Here is a 20,112-nt window from a genome sequence, read left to right on the forward strand (position 1 = left end):
CTTTGAATTGTTTGAATGCTGAGGAAAGAGCAAAAGCTACTAAAAGATATTTATTTATAAATGCTGCTGAACTAATCCAACATAGATATTTTTATGCCTTGACTTTGAAATTGGGATCTAAGGACATGATGCTTTGGAAAGGAGTTTCTTATTTTGTTTTCACAGAGGATGAGACGCTGTTCATTTCTTCTATTCCGATTTGGTATGATGGACCACGCCCTCCTGAAGGGTTGCAGTGAACATCTTCAGAAAATTGCTTCGCTCAACTGCCAACTGAGATGAAACTAGCACACAGGTTATACCATGAAAGACCTAATTAACGATGCCCCCATTCAGCAGGAAGCAGTTTGGAGAGAAAAAACTGCGCCCATGTTCCCAAATATGGTTTATAAACGTTCTTTTACATTTAAAGGGGGATATGATATAGATATGAATAATTTGCATTAGTATAGATTTTGCTTTATTGATAGAGATTTAAGGTCAATTTTGTTATATGTATAAGTGTTTCTGATTTTGATTAAGGTATTGTGATTGTGTAGTTCATTTAAATATGTACTGTATAATTAAGAAATATAGGTTGTTAATGGATAATCATCGATAATAGTAAAGCTTGTAGTCATGTTAGTTAGATTTTCTAGATATATAGAGATATATTTTAGATAGACATTCTTCATGTCTTTCAAAGAATAGGACTTTTCATGACAATGAGACACTCTGCTCCTGGCAGCACCAATCTACTTCAAGAGGAAGATGGGCATCGAAGAGGCTCCTTATGGAGTTTGATAGCCATTTGGGCAAGAAACTGCTCTTGCCTGGACTCTTGCATAAACTGGACACAGAGAACCCGCAGAGAGAGGACTACTGAACTTGTCTAAGGTGAGATGATCTTTCGGGGTTCCTGATTCATGAAAGAGTCTGCGAGACATTCTGCAGGACACAACAGATAGTGACTGAACTGACTTTGAATTTTCCTGCTTTATGGAAATGTCTGCTGGATACCATGGGCCTGAAGGCTTGAAGATGGATGCCCCAACGGTACAAAAGAACTTTGGGTGACTGTCCAGGCAGCGAGATGTCTTTGTCATTTCTAGAGTTTGAAGTTTCTTAGTTCTTGTTTACTTAGGTAATATTATATCTTTCTGGAGTCTTTGATGGAGTTAAGAATAGTTAGTTATAGTTATAGTTTTCCTTAGTTATGATAAAGATTATTGTAACTTTTACTTGATAACTGTTTTGTTATATGTAATTTTGCTATGTTAAAGTTAAAGCCTTTTTTTTGTTGTTGTTTAAACCGAAAAAGGGGAAATGATGGAGGAAGGTCATTGGCTAATAAAGGCACTGCCCTGGCCCATTTTATTGGTTAGAGGATAAGTGGGAGGAGTAGGCAGAACAGGACGCTGGGAGGAAGAGGAAGTGAGCTCAGGCTCGACAGCTTTCCTCTCAGGAACAGACGCCTGAGAGAGAGACGCCATGCCCCGCTCCCGGGATGAAGCTCCGACCCAGGATGGACTAGGCTAGAATCTCCCTGGTAAGCGCACCTTGGGGTGCTACACACAGATGATTATAAATGGGCTGAATTAATATGTGAGAATTAGCCTAGAAGAGAATGGGCCAAGCGGTGTTTAAAAGAATACAGTGTCCATGTAATTATTTTGGGCATAAGCTAGCCGGGCAGGCGGCCGGGGGTGCTGAGAACGCAGCCCTGCCGCCCCTATTACCACATATGGCGCCCAACGTGGGGCTCGAACCCACGACCCTGAGATTAAGAGTCTCATGCTCTACCGACTGAGCTAGCCGGGCAGGCGGCCGGGGGTGCTGAGAACGCAGCCCTGCCGCCCCTATTACCACATCTTCTCATTTTATAAAATACCTTTTCCTTCCTTTTAGACTTTTTTAGTGGCTTGTAAAATCTCATTATACTTTATATGATTAATACTAATTTGTTGACATTGTGCATACTATGGAATCAAATTTATACTTTTCAATCACATGTGTGTATTTGTGTATGTGCATGCACATGTGCGTGCGTGTGTGTGTGTGAGAGAGAGCGAGAGAGCCAGAACAAGAGAGAGAGAGAGAGAGAGAGAGAGAGAGAGAGATAGCAAGAATGTTGGGAATTCAATGTAACCTATGAAGAACGCCATTCTGGGCTCACCCCCTCTGTAACAGTACTAGCCTGAATTCTGACCAGCTTTCCTTGTTAGTCAAAGCAAAGAAATTGTCCAAGGGGAGTGTTACACATGCAAAAGTCATTGCTGTCTGTCACAGAAGAAAGGGCTTAGAGAAGGACTTAGCACATTATAATTCCTTCTCCTTAATTTGGAGAGTGGGGAGTGAAGTTAAGTAGGCAGAAAGGGAAAGAGAGCGCAATCTTGGGAAATCTGACGAGGAACCAGAGCTTAAGACTCTGTGTGACCTTCCCATTCCCAGCCCTGCTGGGGCACATATGGGATTCTTTTACTCCTCTGGAGTCAGGATGGCAATGCAGCCTCAGGAGCTCTGTGGCGTTCTTGATGTCTTTCCCATATCTGGGTCCCAGTCTCCAGATACTCAGCTAATATGAAGCCTCCACATGCGCTTACTGGGAGTTGGCTGTACTTTGTTTTTTCCCTTGTTCCTGCTGCTGAAATAGCTTGGGTCTGAAATCAGTCTGGCTGTGGTCACATTGCTTCGGCTAGAGGATATTGTGTAAGCCTGTTACCATAGTAACAGGTGAGTGTTCCCAATTCATGCCAGAAAACAAGGAGCTGGTGACAGCAACTCTTGCTTCTGGGAGACCTTAAGCCTCACCAGGCTCCTGAGTCAGTCAGCAGGTCTGATGGTCCTTAACATTCCTTGTCTCCACCACAGAGGCTGGCAGGATCCATCATGCACTGACAAGTTTTTGTTGTTGTTATTTGGGTTTTTGTTTTGTTTTGTTTTTGTTTTTGAGACAAGGTTTCTCTGTGAAGCCATGGCTGTCTGTCCTGTTACTCACTCTTTAGACCATGCTGGCTCAGAACTCGTTTGAGTTCCCGCAGTGCTGGGACTAAAAGTGTGCACAACACCGCCTGACATTTTTTTAAGCTAAAATCTTTATGGGTTATATTTTTTTATATTGCTGGTGGATGCCATTTTTCATGAAGGTGAAGATGACATTCCATAGGTTTTGAGTTTTTAGTCATAATACTATAACTTCATATTTCAAGATAAATGAAATTGTAGGAAACTGTATAAGACACGAATAAGAAAAAAATTCAAGAAATAAATAGAGGATTCCTCAAGGGTATCAATTCTAATTAGATCCAGGATCTTAACTGGAATGAAGAGCCATCCCCACATCTTCTTCTAGCACACATTTTATTTTTCTTGCCACATGAGTTCGCATAATAATCCCAGGGTGGGCAGAGTCACCATACATGGGGGCTCATTCTTGGTCCATAAATAACCATCCTTGCTGTGCTCCCCCACGGTGAAGGAGTAAGGCAGCTCTCTGGAACCTCTCTGGAAAGAGCACTGTCCCTGAGAATTTCGCCAGCCTCTCCTACTTCCCAATCTCCTTGAGAGAGGGTTTTAATGTATCAGCTTCACACACAGATTTTGAGAGACAAACATGGACATAAAAGTACTTTACTCTTCAGCCTAATCAATCACAAATAAGGAAATAATTAAATCTTCTTTAGCCCCCATGCATGTCTCATGGGGCTTGAGAACCTCCAAGTTCTTTTAAAGCTTATGACTTTATGACTCTGCTCCACAGCTAACACTGGGGACACTTCCCGTTAACACTCCCAGTTCTCTGTATGTAGAGCATCATGGTTGGTCACAAGAGCACAGTTTATCATTTCAGCACTACAAACAGTGTCAACAGTGTCAAGTGAGGTATTATTTTTATCACAGATATCTTTTTCATTTAAGGAAATGCAGAAAATGGCAGTCACTGAAAGTGTGTCATCTGCACTATTTGCTTTTGTTTCACTACGGTTCTGAAAGTCCTGTGGTATGTACCAAGTATCATCTTTATAGCTACGGCCTCACAGTTTTCTTAAATCTGAATGTTTTTAAACAATTTCAAAAGTATCATAAAGAAGAAGATATAAAAATGACTTTAAGTTCAACCAGGACAAAACCTAGAGACAGTACTTTGGGTAAAATTATCACAAATATTTCTGGTACCTTATGTACAGGGAAAGAAAATGACTATAAGAAACATGGAAAGTGACTGAAACATATACACATAGTTCAAGTAGCTTAACTGTGCCGTCGGGCATTAGCTTCAGGACATCCAGATTTTAACAGTATCTTCATCATCCGGACGTGTTTCTTCCAGGCTTACTTCTGCTTTCAAACACTGGTAAGAGTGAGCACTTAAGCCTTTAATGGGCAATAAAACAAGGTGGAATTTTAAATTTCAAAATGAAAAGAAACTTTAAAATCTGCTTTGAAGAAACTTTAGGATCAGCGTTATAATATATCAGCATCAAAGTTTCTTTAATTTAAAAGTCGTTCTTTCAGTGCCATTAGGTCTTACTCAGTTCTTCTGAGCACCGTTTTTGAACTTTCAAGTTCATAGGCCCAGGTACAGCACACAGCAATCTGCCATTTTGTTAGATGTTGTAAGAGATATTTTTTTAAGTTATAGTTTATTCGGCAGTTCTACCTGGAGATTCAAAATCTTGTTTCTTTGCTTTTCAATTTACTTCTACTTCACACCATTTCTTCTTTCATGCTATTATTATTTAAATTTTTGTAAACAGAACTAGTCACGTAATTTTAGAAGCTAACAATTTTGTTAGGGAACACAGTTTATTTCTATTCTTCATCATGGAGGTGCCCACAACTTTCTAGCAGATGATAACTGTCATAACTTTTATGTATATATCTCCAACGATTCTACAAGAATGTAAAAGGACTAATGGACACAACATGTAATTTCCCTTATTTGGCTCAAAACATGCCATGTCCTCTGCCTTGCTTATTTTTTATTTTTTAGAAATAGTGGTAAATTGCAAATAGCAATAAGAGACAAAAAAGAAAATACTATGCTTAGCACCATAAACATTGGCCATATGATAATTAAATTAACCTATACTTCACCTATATATGTTATAAAGGTGAATATTTTATCCCCTAAACTTGTGGCTCTTAACTATAATGTTCTCTGAAGATGGGATGATGGACCACCTCAATCAATGAGATTAGAATAACCTATAAGATAGGTCCATAATATGTAAAGACCTACTTAAAGTGCAAAATACCAAGATCCAAACAAATAAATGAGTAAAAATATAAACAAATTTAAACATAATAAACTATATCCAACTACATGCAAAGCAAGACTATGGTATCATATAACTTTCATTTGTCAAATATATATATATATATACCATGGTATATATATATATATATATATATATATATATATATATATATATACCATGTTTCCTATGTGTTGTTGAAGGTGTAGGGAAAAAAAGACTCTAACATGTAGTAGATAAAAATTGTAAACTGGTAAATCTCTTTTTAAAACCACACTTAAGATTGCATAAAGTATTTTAAATATTATTTGTGATTTCCCAAATGTCAAAGTCACCCCTATGTCTACTAACAGAAGATTGTGCATTTAGAATGACATATGTATTGCAATGGTATCTCACATTGCTCTTACAAGTATTGAGGGAATTTTCTAGGTTTTTATTTGACCTATTGCAAAACCTGCAAAATAATAACAATAATGAAAAATAAGCATGGCAGAATACATGGCATGTTTTGAGCCAAATGAGGGAAATTAAATGATTCTGCGAGTTGGTTTTCCTTAAGGGTTTCATGACCATATGGAAGTAATGACTCACTTATGAAGGAGCAACAGCTGCTAAAAGACGTTATATTATAAATGCTGCTGGATTAATCCAACCTATATATTTTAAAAATACTGTGACTTCAAAAGTTAATTCAAAAGGTACGTTGCTTTGGAGAAGAGCTTTTGCTTTTGTTTCTATAGGAAATGAGAGGCTGTGGATTCATTCTGGGCTAAGAAAAATAAGATTTGGTTGAGGAAGACCCTTGAGAAATCTCCAGTGGGAATGGATGGCCCATATGATCCATCATTTCAGAATACCTCTGTTGTAGTTTCTTCTGAGTTTTGTATCCAGAACAGTTTCAAGGATGCTGGCTAGGATAATCAAGCCACACAGAATACTGCAGTCAGTATTTGACTATAATCCTAAACTTTCTTTGGGTCTCCATAATATTACCAGTATCCCTAATTATCAAGAAGTAGCCTAGAAAACTATACCCACATTTCCAAAATAAATGGATTGTTATGATGTTTATCTTTGTTTAGAGTATTGATTACAAGTTCTTATAGATAATGGTTAGGGAAAAAAGCTAAACAAAGGAGATTAGATTCTGGGTTCTTGTTCTGAAAAGAAAAAGGGAAATTTTGTGGGATAATGCTCTTGTACACTCTAAGTGTTTGTGATTCATATTGGTTTAATAAGGCTCTGATTAGTCAGTAGCCAGGAAGGAATTACAGGCAGGGAAACCAGACTAGGAGAATTATGGGAAGAAAAAAGGCAGAGACACAGTTTTTGGACAGATGTAGAGGAAGCAAGATGAGAATGCCTTACTGAGAAATGGTACCAAGACACATGGCTAAACATAGATGAAAATTATGGGTTAAATTAACTTGTAAATCTAGTTAGTAAAAAGCCACATGATCTTTTGTGAGTTAAAAAATATAAATATTTTTAAGTTATATTCATTAGAGTTAAGATTATTCTATGCATCAAAATGCAACAGAGTTCCAGTTCTATTTGAGAAAACAAGTAAATATATAGGTAGACAGGTAATTCTCTTATAATACAGAAATGACTCTTTCAATAAAAATGAGAAAATTTATTCCTATGACAACTTCTAACAGTAGTAAAAAATGCATTTTGGAAATCCAGTGCTTAGTCATTTAATATTGAAATCACACAATTATATTAAATATCTTGGAGAATTAATAAACAAAGCAAAAAGAGCATGGCATTTACCAATATAAATGATATCACATTGAGAGTTCAGTTTTGTATCTCTATTCTGTGGTGGTAAAAATCTGAAGAAAATAAACGGAGGTCTTCCAACAGACTAGAAGTGGCAGGCAGACTGATGAGGTTGGCACATGTTTGTTAAAACACTTAACATTCCTGGAGGTAAGAGTGGTGTCCAAGTTTACCTCATCATTATACCTATGACTTCAAAGGCCTTGCTGAGTAAAGAAACTGAGCTTTCTATAAATGTCTTCTTTTTTTTTTTCCAAATGATTTCCTAGAATAATACTGAAAAATATGTAAGTGCTATATTAAAGGAATGGGCATCAAGTAAGGCGATAGATTTTTAAATGATGTTTGTAGATATTTATACTTTATACACTAAGACCTGGAAAAAAAAATCCCCTTTTCCCGTAAGTAGGACCACTGCTGTTGGAAATTGTCTCATTCCATGTGTGTATTGGGACTGATGGGGAAAGAGATTTAAGAAAATAAAAAGAGATTTTCGAACTAAGACAGTAAAAAAAGAAAAGAAAAGAAAAAAAGAAATCAAGCACACCCCAAGTAAGTATCAGTTACTTGTTGTAATGGGTACAATTCCCTGCCCTGTGTATCTTCAAAGGCAGAAGACAAAGAAGGTGTACTAAAAATAGAGCCTTGTGCTGGCGCGAGAAACAACTGATTCTTAATATGGGGCATGGGAGCTCAGGATGGAAGGCAGATAAAGGAATGAAGCTCCCATCGGTTTTGTTTTCTGACCCTTTGAGTCTAATATTCAAATTTTGTTGACTATTTTATGCAATGGCAATGTAGCTCATCACTTTTATTAAATCAAGTGGATTTGTAATAGTCTTAAGCCAATTTTCTCCAAGGCCAAGTAAAATGACCCTTGAACAAAAGCACAGATCTTCGAAAATCTAGTGAGCAACTTAGTTAAATTATCCAATTACCTCTGGTCAAAGATCATAAGTAGAAATGGATGGATAAATCTATAATCTAACTTCAAGATAATTTTCACAACTCATCTTCAATTTTTTTCTCCAGCTTATAGAAAAGGCAAGAGCTAAGTGAGTCGTGCATTTCACTATGGAAAGATAAGAAGAAGTTTCCAGTTCAAAATAACTACATGATCATGAAGCTGCTAGGGTCTTCCTTCACATTATCTGTGAGGTAAGAGGGGCTATAGAGTTGTGTTAGCCCCATGAGGTCAGGTATTTCACTTAAAGGAAGTGCAATCGGGGTAGAAGAACATGGTTGTTAGGAGACGCCACTCCTCAAATGCTTTGTAAGGAGGAGTTCTTTTTTCTGATAACTTGGGGTAAAAGAAAATGTAGAGGTGTAGAGCTCTCAAGTGTGTGAGGAGACACTTCACCAAAGACCTGATGCCCTTCATTTCTTGTCTGAAAGTCCAGGCTTTTACATATACAGCAGTTATAGAGAATACCTTGATTCCTTTTTTCTGTTTTCTCTTTGCTTATCTCGCTTTTTTGGTAGAGATTCAAGAAGTTCTGAGTGTAAGGCACTTCAGACCATTACCCTCGATTCTTACGTAATAGATCCATCTGTAGGATTGTAGTATAATTTAAGCTTTCATCATTTAGCCAAAATTCCTCAATAGCCAGCTTGTACTGAGACTAAAGAGCATTATAAAAAATATTTGATTTTTCTTCAGTGTTTCAGGATAAAATTGTCTTCATTTCTTGAAGATTGATTACAGTAGGGAATCTAAGAGGCAGAAGATAAATTTCTCATGGTCATCTTATGAAGAAAGATGAATATTAGAACCTTAAGAGTAGCAATGTGTTTTACTCTTTACCTAACTTCAAGCCCTCAGAGACAAGTTCAATAGAGTTTCTGTTTCTTACCTTCTGACCCCTCTACTTGGAGTGCTTTTATAGCCAATCACATATCTCAATGATTAGAATGCAAAGCTCCCTTCCAGGGCTTCTCCTCTTCCGGGAGCCCTGCATTTCTCTCTTTTTGATGACACACAGAACAAGTTTACAAGGAAATGTTTATGCACATAATTATCTACAATCCATTTACATTTGCTTGGAGTTTTTAGGTCAACCACTCAGAATAGATACTGAATTTAGAAAGCCCTAGAATTTTTATTTCTTGTCAGAAAGAAAGCTGTAAATATGGTCAAGAACTCAAGGTCAAAGGAGCTGGGTAGATGCCTACAAAATAAATTAGGAGAATGATTCGCATGATCTTTTCTATACATACTGTGTTTGCACATTTAAAGTCATTAAAATAACCAGCAATTTTCTTCCATAGTTAAAGTGAAAGAAAATACATTGCTTCATCAAGAGATTATCCTCAGCACCAATGGAATATTTGATTCATTATCATATTAAATGTTATGATAACTGATAAACTATTTCTGGGAACCAAAGCACTGAAGAATGCATCTATAGAGGGAAAACTGCTCCCACTGCTATGTCCAAGGCACGTCTTGTTGCTTTAGTTTCCAAGTCAGTAAGGTCCTTTCCCCTAGGGAGCTGTTGGGCTCAGTGTGAGCTGGGGGGATAGCAATGTCCAGAGCTAAGGAACATTTTGCAGCCAACTCCACCAAACTAACTTATTTTTATTTCTTGACTCCCTGTTGAGATTTTCCTCAAGAACAATACATTGCCAGAAACATTGGTTCTGATTCGAGTATCTTGTCATGCTGGTCAAGGAGGGAATGAAGAGTTTCTTGGTAATGTTTTGCCTTAATTAGGCAGCTCTTGAAGCTCAGCTATGTTAAGATATATACAAATGGCTCCAAACAGTCCACATGTTTTCTTTAATTGCATTTCCCTGAATTTGCCAGAGGGAACTCTTTCAACAGATGTCATGAAAGTATGGAACTGCCCCAGCAATCGATTTTAATAACTCATGGATTGAGAATGTGTTCAGTGGAAATATGTCTGCTACAAACATATGTGGTGTTGGCACATTTTATACAAGCAGCTAACAGAATGTGGAAAACTTATCTCATGTACAGGAAGTTCAGCATTTCCTCTTGGGAGTGTTGCTCATACATTTTTTCTTCTAGCACATTACTCACCATGAAGCTTATCTAAATGTTAGGGGGCAGGGGGCTTTTGTTGTTGTTATTGTTTTTGTTCTTGTTTAAGTATGTGGTCTTTCCCCGGGTCCCTGACATCTCTTCTTACTATATATCAACTGAGAAGGCAAGCAGGAGAATTTTATCCTTTTCTGTTTCTCTGATGTCGTTAAGTTCTTGAGAGCCTTGTTACTCTTTATTTTTCCATACTATTCCCAACAGAGGAACTATGGATTTTCTGTTTTTGAGACCACTGTGGAGTTGTCTCCATTCCAGTTCTGCACTGACAATCTTGTCTTCTCCTATGTATTGTTTGCCCTCGTGGGCAGGTTGTGTCCTTCTTCAGTGATTGCAGAAGTGCTCTTCTTTATCTTTAAGAATCTTGTCAGAATCAGGCTGAAACTACATAAGGCAAAACAGGAGTGTGAATGAATGCCTGAAGTAGTGTGTTATGAATCACTTTTATCTTCCTACAGATATATTGCTTATAAAAGGATTTGTAGTTAATAAATTGAATTTATTTTTCTTCTTTTTTATTGAGCTATACATTTGGAATTTCTTAATAGAGCTATATTTCTTAGCAATTTGATTTTTTTTAAAGAAAGTATTTATTTTATCCATTAGTATGATTCCTTTGTCTGAATGTCTGTAACTACATGTGCCCAGGAGGGGTAGAAAGTGATGTCAGGTGTTGGATCATGGTCAAAAAGAGTGATGTATGGTGAGCAATGTTGGAGAGAGAGAGAGAGAGAGAGAGAGAGAGAGAGAGAGAGAGAGAGTCCAGGAAAAAAGGCAGAGGGTCTTTTACCTCAGGTGTATTTTGTTCCCTGGATTGGTCTTGGATGTGATTTCCTCTCACCTGTGGCAAACATTTATATCCAGTTTATAAGACATGTTCATTCTTGCTGGATATCAGAACACAGCTATAGAACCCAATCTGGTCAGTGTACCCTGAATCTGGAAAAGGCCTTCTGCCTTGCTTTCATGTTTTCCCAGATATAATCTATAGTACACTTCAGACAATTGTGTTTAAAACTGGTCTGCCCTGAGAACGTTCTGGGAAAGACCTGCTATGTTAGTATTTAGTATATGCTTTTGTGAATTCACAACCTTCCTTGGACCATTGTTTTCTTTGTTATATTCCTCTATAAAAGCACACTGAAACTGAAGTAAGGTGTCTACAGCAGTAGACTGTGGTCCACTCCATTCGTTCAGGACCTCAAATCCCAGGTTCAACAGACAAGATCTTCACAGGTTGGCTGGAAAGTTGACATCAGGTTCCCTGGAACTGGAGTCGGATAAAGTTGTGAGGTGTCACATGGGTTCTGAGAATCAAACACACATCCTCTTCAAAGAGTAGCAAGTATTCTTCTCCCCCGAGCCATCTCTCTACCCCCATCAGTTTCATTTTTCTTGGTATTGTTATTTTAAGTTCTGTACACCCTTTTATTTTCCCAAGCACCTAAAAAAAACCCAAAATATATTATTTTCACATTGAATGAAAGTTGGGAGTTAATATTTTTTTCCACCGGAAACTGTCATAGGCTCTAATTTATCCACGTTTTCTTTTTCCATTTTAAGATTATTTTCACTGTCAAAATATGAAAACAGGCCCTGAGAAAAGGAGAAGCCAGCCGTATTGGACAGTTAAGTGAGGGCCGTTGTCCTGGAAATGGGATGATAAAGAGAGTGAAACCCAGGCCCAGTAGTGGCGACAGCTAGCTGGAGAGGCGGCCTGGGAAGTCTCTCTGACTTACTCACATCGAACATTTTCAGCGAGTGAGGGTCATGCAAATTTGGCATAGATTTCTTTTTTACTTATTTGTTTTAATAATCTTCATCATTTTGAGTCCTTTTATTTTCTTTTTGATGTTCATTTTATTTTTTAAAAAAGTTATCTTTTCTCATTTTACATGTCAAATCCAGTTCCCACTTTCTCCCCCCCTCCTGCTCCCTTCGCCCCCCCCCATCCCTCCACCCATCCATTTCTCAGAAAGGCTAAGGCTTCCTATGGGGAATCAACAAAGTCAAACGCATTGCTTTGAGGCAGGACCAAGGCTCTCAGCACTATATCTAGGCTGAGCAAGGTATCCCTTTAGAGAGACTGAGTTCCAAAAAGTCAGAAGAAGCAGTAGGGATAAATTGTGGTCCTGCTGCCAGTGGCCTTACAGTCTACCCCAGCCATAAACCTGTCACCCACATTCAGAGGGCCTAGTTTGGTCCTTTGCTGGTTCCTTTGATGTCAGGCCAGGGTTCGAAGACTTCCACTAGCTCAGGTAAAGGGTTGCAGTGGGTATCCCCATCATAGTCTTGACCTCTTTGCTTGTATTCTCATTCTTCCCTCTCTTCGACTGGACCATTGTGGTTCTATGCATGTGCTTTCATCATTTGCTGGATGTCGGTTCTGTGATGACATTTGAGATAGTCATCAACCTGACTACAGGGCAAGGCAAGTTCAGGCACCCACTCCACTATTGCTTATGGTCTTAGCAATCCTTGTGCATTCCTGGGAATTTTTCTAGTGCTAGGTTTCTTGCTAGTCCCATAATGGCTTCCCCAATCAAGTTAACTATTTCCTAGTTCTCTGTCTCTGTTCTTCTCCCATCTGGACCATCTAGTTCCCTCTAGTTCTCCTCCCCTCTCCCCTTCTCTATTTTCCCTCCGCTTCTGCCTTCCCTTCTCTCCCCCAACCCATGCTTCCAATTTTCACAGGAGACCTTGTCTATATTTTTTTCCAAGGGAATCTATGTATGTTGTTCTTAGGGTCCTCCCTGTTAGCTTCTCTGGGATCACAGACTATAGGCTCCTTATTCTTTGCTTTAGTTAGTACTCACCAATGAATGGATACAAACCATGCTAATCTTTCTGGATCTGGGTTACCTCACTCAGGATGGTTTTTCTAGTTCCATCCATTTGCATGCAAATCTCAAGTCATTTTTTTACCATTGAGTAGTACTCCATTGTGTAAACGTACCACATTTTGTTTATCCATTCTTCAGTTGAGGGGCATTTAGGTTGTTTCCAGGTTCTGGCTACTATGAATAATGCTGCTATGAACATAGCTGAACAAATGTCCTTGTAGTATGGTTGAGCATCTTTTGGATTTATACTCAAGAGTAGTATTGCTGGGACATGCGGTACGTTGATTCCCAATTTTCTGAGAAACTGTCAAACTGGTTTCCAGAGTGGTTGTACAAGTTTGCATTCTCATCAGTAATGGATGAGTGTTTCCCTTACTCCGAATCCTCTCCAGCATAAGCTATTATTGGTATTTTTATCTAGCCAGTTTGACAGGTGTAAGATGGTATCTCAGAGTCATTTTGATTTTCATTTCCCTGATGACAAAGGATGTTGGAAATTTCCTTAAGTGTCTTTCAGCCATTTGAAATTCTTCTGTTGAGAATTCTCTGTGTAGATCTGTACCCTATTTTTTAATTGAATTATTCGATATTTTGATAGCTAATTTCTTGAGTCCTTTATATATTTTGAAGATCAGTCCTCTGTCTGATATGGGCTTGGTGAAGATATTTTCACATTTAGCAACATGCTTTTTTGTCTTATTGATTGTGTTCTTTGCTTTATAGAAGCTTCTCAGTTTCAGGAGGTCCCACTTATTTATTGTTGCTCTCAATGTCTGTGTTACTGGGGATTTAAAGCAAAGGAAGGGGAGGGAGAATATCAGCCAGGAGAAACTGTCTTGAGAAAGAACCAGATTAGTGTGGAGAAGAAGACCAAGGGAGCAATCAGTGCCGGGGAAACAGCAACTCAAAACTCTGTATTACAAATGTTGAACAGTATTAGCAATATTATTTCCATAGAAAATTAATGATTCAACATGGAAAAATTACTAAGGCCACACATCTTGGGCAAGTGGGAAGAAGCAGATATGCTCATCTTCATTAGAATCCCAGAGAGTTCATCTGACTTGGAGAGAAAAATCCAAAAGCATGCGGTGATTCATGTAAATAGATGGAGAGATCCTTAGAGGGAGATGCTAGAAAAATCTTCCTCTTCATTTGTTCTCTCCACAAATTAAACAGCAATATGGGTTTAATTAATTTTTAGCCTTTACAGAGAATAGAAAACCCCTTAGTTCCAATGCAAGACTATTCCTTAAGGCACATACATCCCAATTCTTCACTTTCTGTACTAGCATCTCTCTCAACTACTTCCATCCTTTAAAAAAAAATAATCCTAACATCAAGCTCCAGTCTTACTCCCCCAGATAAGGAAAACCTTATAGAGTACACCTGAAATTTATGCTGCTATGTTCATACCCACGCGCATATACTTTTCTTGGCTCTTTCCTGAAAGGATTCTAGGAAGAGTTCACAAAGAATGGAATGGTGGCCTTTTCTGATCGTCATGGTCCTTCTCTGGGAATTCCTGAGACAAGCCCTGGTTCCTAGCATTTTGTGTCAGATCTTTTATCCCTGTGTTCTCCTTTAAATCTTTGTCCAGATGAAACATAGCTCAGGCTCATGAAGCCATGTGGTCCAAGAGCTGAGGAAATTTCGAGTCCTAAGTCTTCTTTGAATGAGAGTTTTTTCACTGGACTAAGGTCCCAATCTTGTCCTTTAAGGACAGTCAGGACAATTCAGGGAGGCATACCACACCCTTCCTCTGAAGAGTTGGTGAAACTGAAGGCCATGTGATTGTCCTTTCTGTTTATCGCCCACACCTCACATCCACTGTATCTTCTCCCTCTGTCCTGAAACAATTCCCGTAGCAGTCAATACGAGCTCAGCACTGAACAGACATCATTTTGTGACCATTTTACTAAAAGAGAAAAGACATTTATTGCTGTTGATCATTCCAAAATATAGACTCTTTTGCTGTACTCTGACATTATTATCTAAAAAGTCTGGAATCTTTTTCAAAATGTAGATCAAGATCAAGATCAGAATAAATATTCTTATTTTTATGAAACCTTAACTTAGCTAATAGTATTTGATTTGCTTTGTCATTTAACTAATAAATTTCTTTCCTTTTCAGAAAGGACACTGTAAAAAGAATTAAAGCATGCTATATCTAAAAACACAATTCCTTTGTCTTAAAAGACATTTGTTGCCATAAGACGCCTAGACTAGTTCTAAAAGATTGCCATTTTCCTGCTGTGACCAGCTAATACTACTCAACTAGAGTGGGCTACTGCATGCCTGATATTTCTAAGTAGCTGGCCATCACTCACATGTATTTTGAAGAATTACGGTGTAAACGATGGTACCGGTTGCTGAGTGAGTTTGTTCTGAGAATTTAAATCACTACTTCAAACAAGGATTTGGGGTGTGACTACATGCATACAGACTAAGTAGATGGCACTGTGCCACTAACTGTGGAGCTGAGTTCAAAATCCACAGGGAAAGCGATCCAGAGGAAGGATGGAAGCTTCAGACCAGAGAGTCTGCTACTCTTAGTGCTTCAGTTCCTAATCTGTAGAGTTTCTGCTCTACTCTTGGGATTTTCAAACAGTTGCACTCTTTTTCCTCAGCCTATCTAGAATAATTTCTCTCAGTAAAGTGTTCTGATGGTGGCTTAGTCATGTCTGCAGACTACTAGATTACTCTTTGAATGAATGACTGGAGCCTGGAGCTCCATTTCATATAACATACTGACATAAAAAAAAGTGACAAGCATAATTCTAGAGAAGCTTATGAATTCCTGCAGGTTTTAGTTGCATAAAGTGGTCTGATATGGTTTGTTTGATTAACAGTAAGCTAGAAATAGATTTATGAATACTCTTCTTGGAAACATCTTTAATGATGTGTTCTGTAGTTAATACACTAATTTCTAGTGTGGCTCTCAACTATCTCAAGAGGTTGAACGTTTAAACGAAGTGATTCATGCTCTCCAGATATTTATAACTGAGCTGGATTTTTTTTCCCTTGGAAATTACCACTGACACCAATCTAGATCCCAGTGGATCATTGGTGAGGACTGGGTTTTGATTCCCAGCTGTTACACAGTAGTTCACACTCTCTGTGCCTCTGGCTCCAGGGGATCTGATACCCTCTTCTGATCTCCACTAGTATCAGCTATACATGTGATTCACAGGCATAAATACACCCGTGCAAATAAATAAATCCAAGTAAAACGTTTCTTATTAGGAAACCCTAGAGATGGCTCCAGAGATGCTTGCCCTTGGCATTTTCTAGGTCACGTTCCAAAATGACCCACGATTCCATACAATTAACCCTGGTTAGTTAAACTTACTCCAAAGACTTCAGGGTAGGGTATGGCAATGAGCCATGGAAGGATGCCCGAACAGCCTTATAGTATGCTTTCAAACTGCTTCTGTGATGGGTTTTCATGGTGTCGCCTCATTTTTAGCCATACTTTAAAACTGCTATTATTTTAATTGATAACCATACTTGGAGCAATGACAGACTTCTAAAGTGATATGTTTTCATGTTGGGTCCTTCGGCTCCAGGATTTTTATTTGCATTCCAGAGCTATAGGTTTTGAAAATAATTTTCTCATCTGGAATGATTATCTATTTTAGCAATGATAATGTTTATTTATTTTTTAATGTGAGAATAGTTGAATTACGCTGCAGTGCAATTGTGGAATGCATTGTTGGATGCCATGCCTTGATTTGTTATTTCTTATATCAAGCAAGTGTGTGGATGTCCCCTAAGAATATAGAGTGTGAAGTTTGTCAAGTACTGCTTGTCTCGAAACGCTTGAGTAGTAATAGAAATTCTAAAGTTACAAACAAAATGTAGAGACTTCCGGCATATGATCACCCATGAGTCATATGAGTCAAGAATATATCTCTTGTCTCCTTATTTGCCCACCAAGACCTTGCCTTTAGCTGGCTTTGGGGCATTACAAAAACTCATTCTGCGATAGCATGAAGTAGTTAGCTATCATGATTTATTTTCTCTCTGTATCTTTTTTTTTTTTTGTGGAGAGGATTATGCCTTTCAAATTCCCATATTTCATTCTTGGCTTTTCTTGCAACATTGTTGTTATTGGAAATGTTAGAAGGATGGAAAGCTGCTGCCCACGGAGAATTAAAGGGTATTCAGTAGTGGTTTCTTTGGCCTGATATCAGTCAACATTTGCAGTTGGCTTTCGCAGGGGATTTTAAAGTTTCCTAACTTTAATATTTCTCACATTGATTTTGTAAATAACTATAGTTATGGATTTAAGGATCCAACAAAAGTTCAAAGCAAAAGTTGGAGTTACCATTGTTATTTAAAATAATGACCTCTTCTGCTGGGGTGGAGGCAAAACACTGTGTGTATGCACCTATGAGGGAATAATTGGTGTATTTCTGGAAATGTGCTTGTCTCAGTTTTCTTTAGAGTCTATACAATTGTTAGTGTGTTTTAAAAGAGAGAAATGAATTTATATTGGATACCCAATATATTTTAAAAAATACCTTTTTTGAGAGAGAATCACATATTCTCCAGACACAATCTAGACTGCAATATATGTAAAAAAAACATATATATGTGTGCAGCATAACATGAGGAAAACAGGAAGAGAAACGCTACATATGTGGAAAGAGAGGACAGGAGTTATAAAAGGGGACAGAATGCTAATTGTTTTCTAATCCTAATTCCATTGTAGATTTTCTGGTCTTGGTATGAATAAGTATATAAAATACAATTGAGGCTGAAAATACAAAATTAATGTGAAGCGCCACAGCTTTCCTCTGAATGCCTTCTTCTGGCTATGCAGAAGTTTATCCAGTTGTATAGATATTGAATCTGGTTAATTTTGTTGCATGATGTTTTTATTTATTTGCAAGGGATTTGCAATAAAACTCATAAAAAACAAAGTCATCTTTTGAGAAATTTTGTTTCTCAATGATATCATGCTAGCCAGTTTTGAAATCACTGAATTAGAAACACATGGGCCATAATAAAATGTGCGAGCAGATTTTTTACATTCTCAGTGATCATGCAAAACCATTTCCCTGCAATGACAAAAGACAAAAATTTTCATGCAATTGTGTTATTTTTAAGCATTTTTTTTAAAAAAAGCTTTATCTGAAAGTACTAATTGTAAAATGATCCAGCCAAAAGAACCTAAAAAATATGAAAACTGGGACACTATGGTTTAAAGTAATTGTCTTTATTTTAAAAGAAATTATCTTTACCTTTTACAGCCACTGGCCATTGACACAGGGCAATGAATGTGACAACATGGCAAGAGCATGGACAGAGCCATGACCAGTGAAGGAGAACAAGTCAGAACATTGACCTACTATCACCTACCAATTAATTGCTATTACTTAACATAGACACATAGAATTATTCAAATAAATATAATTAATCCCTGAATGCTACAGAAAGAGTTGAGTATTACTTTGGGGAAGCTGATACCACAGACACGTTTGGTGTCTAAATATGAGAGGAAATAGTATTCTGAATCTAATTATACCAGAGACAAAGTGAGCCAGCAAATAAAGCAACTTCTAGTACTTTTGGTTCGATGTTGGAAGTTATCTTTTGGAAATTGTTGGTGCTATGTATGAGACAATTTGGCAGTGTCATAGTAATCTATTCAAAAGCTCTTTAAAAAGTTCTCACTTATCTCATACCACACCCTCAACACATCACTGTTATACTCAAGATCACAACATAATCCAGAAATGATGAGATTACTCTGTGTGGCATTGCTAGGCTGGAGTTCACAACCATTCGGGGAACTAAGAGTCTAAGGTTGTCTCTCAGCTTGCAAAGGAGCCGTATTCTCACCTAAACTGGTTTGTCTCTGCTTGTACTTTCCTGGCATCTTTCTCCTCTTACGTGGACAGCCAGTGCCTTTTGAAAGGCAGACTGTGTGGCTAACAAGGAAAACTCCTACACTGACAGCCAGGGGGACGTGCTAAAATATCACCTGTTTATCTAGCCACAGCGAGAAAAGATATTATTGTCCTTTGGGAATGTTATTCATTTCTTGGCAGTGCCCTGATTGCAGTCCTTGGTGTAACAAAAGTAGATTTCCTATACAAACAGATCTGGTCTGTCTCTCGCTTTTATAGTTGCAATATAGAGAAGCCCTTAAATACACCTCTTAGATCTACAACTGTGCAGACTATAACTGATCGAGGTCCTGACTGCTATATTTGGGATTTATCAGTGCCTTTGTGCAGAAGACACACTTCTCATGAGCTTCCCTTAACCAACCGTCTAGCCAGGCTGAAATACTGAAGGGTTTCTGTCTGGGAGCCATAAAACTGTCAAGGTTTCCCTAAAAGCATCTGTAGGTTTTATTGTGTCTATACTATAACCAAGAACATCTCCATCTGACTCTTATTTATCCTTGAGAATATATATATATATATATGTATGTATGTATGTATATCCATCACTCTCACATGCCCTAATAAGCTTCTTACATGGCTAATAACATAAAAGCAATTAGATTTGAGAATAGCTCATCTGCACCATAATGGGAAAGAAGGACAACTTCCTGCCACTGCGTTTCCACCCACTGAAGACCTTAAGGAAGCCCTAGTGGGGAAAGTGATAGCACAGCTGAGATAAGGAAGCTAATTTTAAACACAGAGATGGATGGGTAGCTGATTAGCTTTTTGCCTAGTTGAGACAAACCTAGATATGCACAGGAAGAGGAAATCTCAACCGAGGGACTGCCTCCATCAGATTGGCCTGTAGGAATGTGTGGGGGCATTTTCTTGCTTACTAATTTGTGTAGGATGTCCTAGCCTACTGTGACTGTTACCACATCTGATTAGGTAAACCTGGTTGGTATAAGAAGAGCAGTTGAGCAGGCTAGGGCAAGCCAGCTGATAGTCGGCCTTCTTCTATGGTCTCCGCTTCAATTTCGGCCTCCGAATTCTATTTTTGGTTTCTGCTTTGGCTTCCCTCAATGATGGAAAAGAACTTTTAAGCCAAATAAATTCTTCTTCCCATAGTTGCTTTTAGTCAGTATTTCAACACAGAAACAGAAAGCAAACTAAAACAGAATTTGGTACGGGCAGTAGGGTGTCACTGTGAAGGACCTGATAATGTTTGGGGGAAGATTATGGAGCTTTGGATTAGAAAGCCATTGATTGCTCAGAGCCCA

General features: G+C 38.1%; 1 non-coding gene across 1 annotated transcript; it reads right to left on the bottom strand.

The window, feature by feature from the left end:
* Nucleotides 1–1,727: 1,727 nt before the first annotated feature.
* On the bottom strand, nt 1,728–1,800 carry Trnak-cuu. Its single transcript has one exon. It is a non-coding gene; the product is annotated as a tRNA-Lys (tRNA).
* Nucleotides 1,801–20,112: the final 18,312 nt, after the last annotated feature.

This window comes from Microtus oregoni, unplaced genomic scaffold (assembly GCF_018167655.1).
Source record: "Microtus oregoni isolate MIOR12 unplaced genomic scaffold, Mior012 000036F_ref0000092, whole genome shotgun sequence".
Classification (NCBI taxonomy): Eukaryota; Metazoa; Chordata; class Mammalia; order Rodentia; family Cricetidae; genus Microtus; species Microtus oregoni.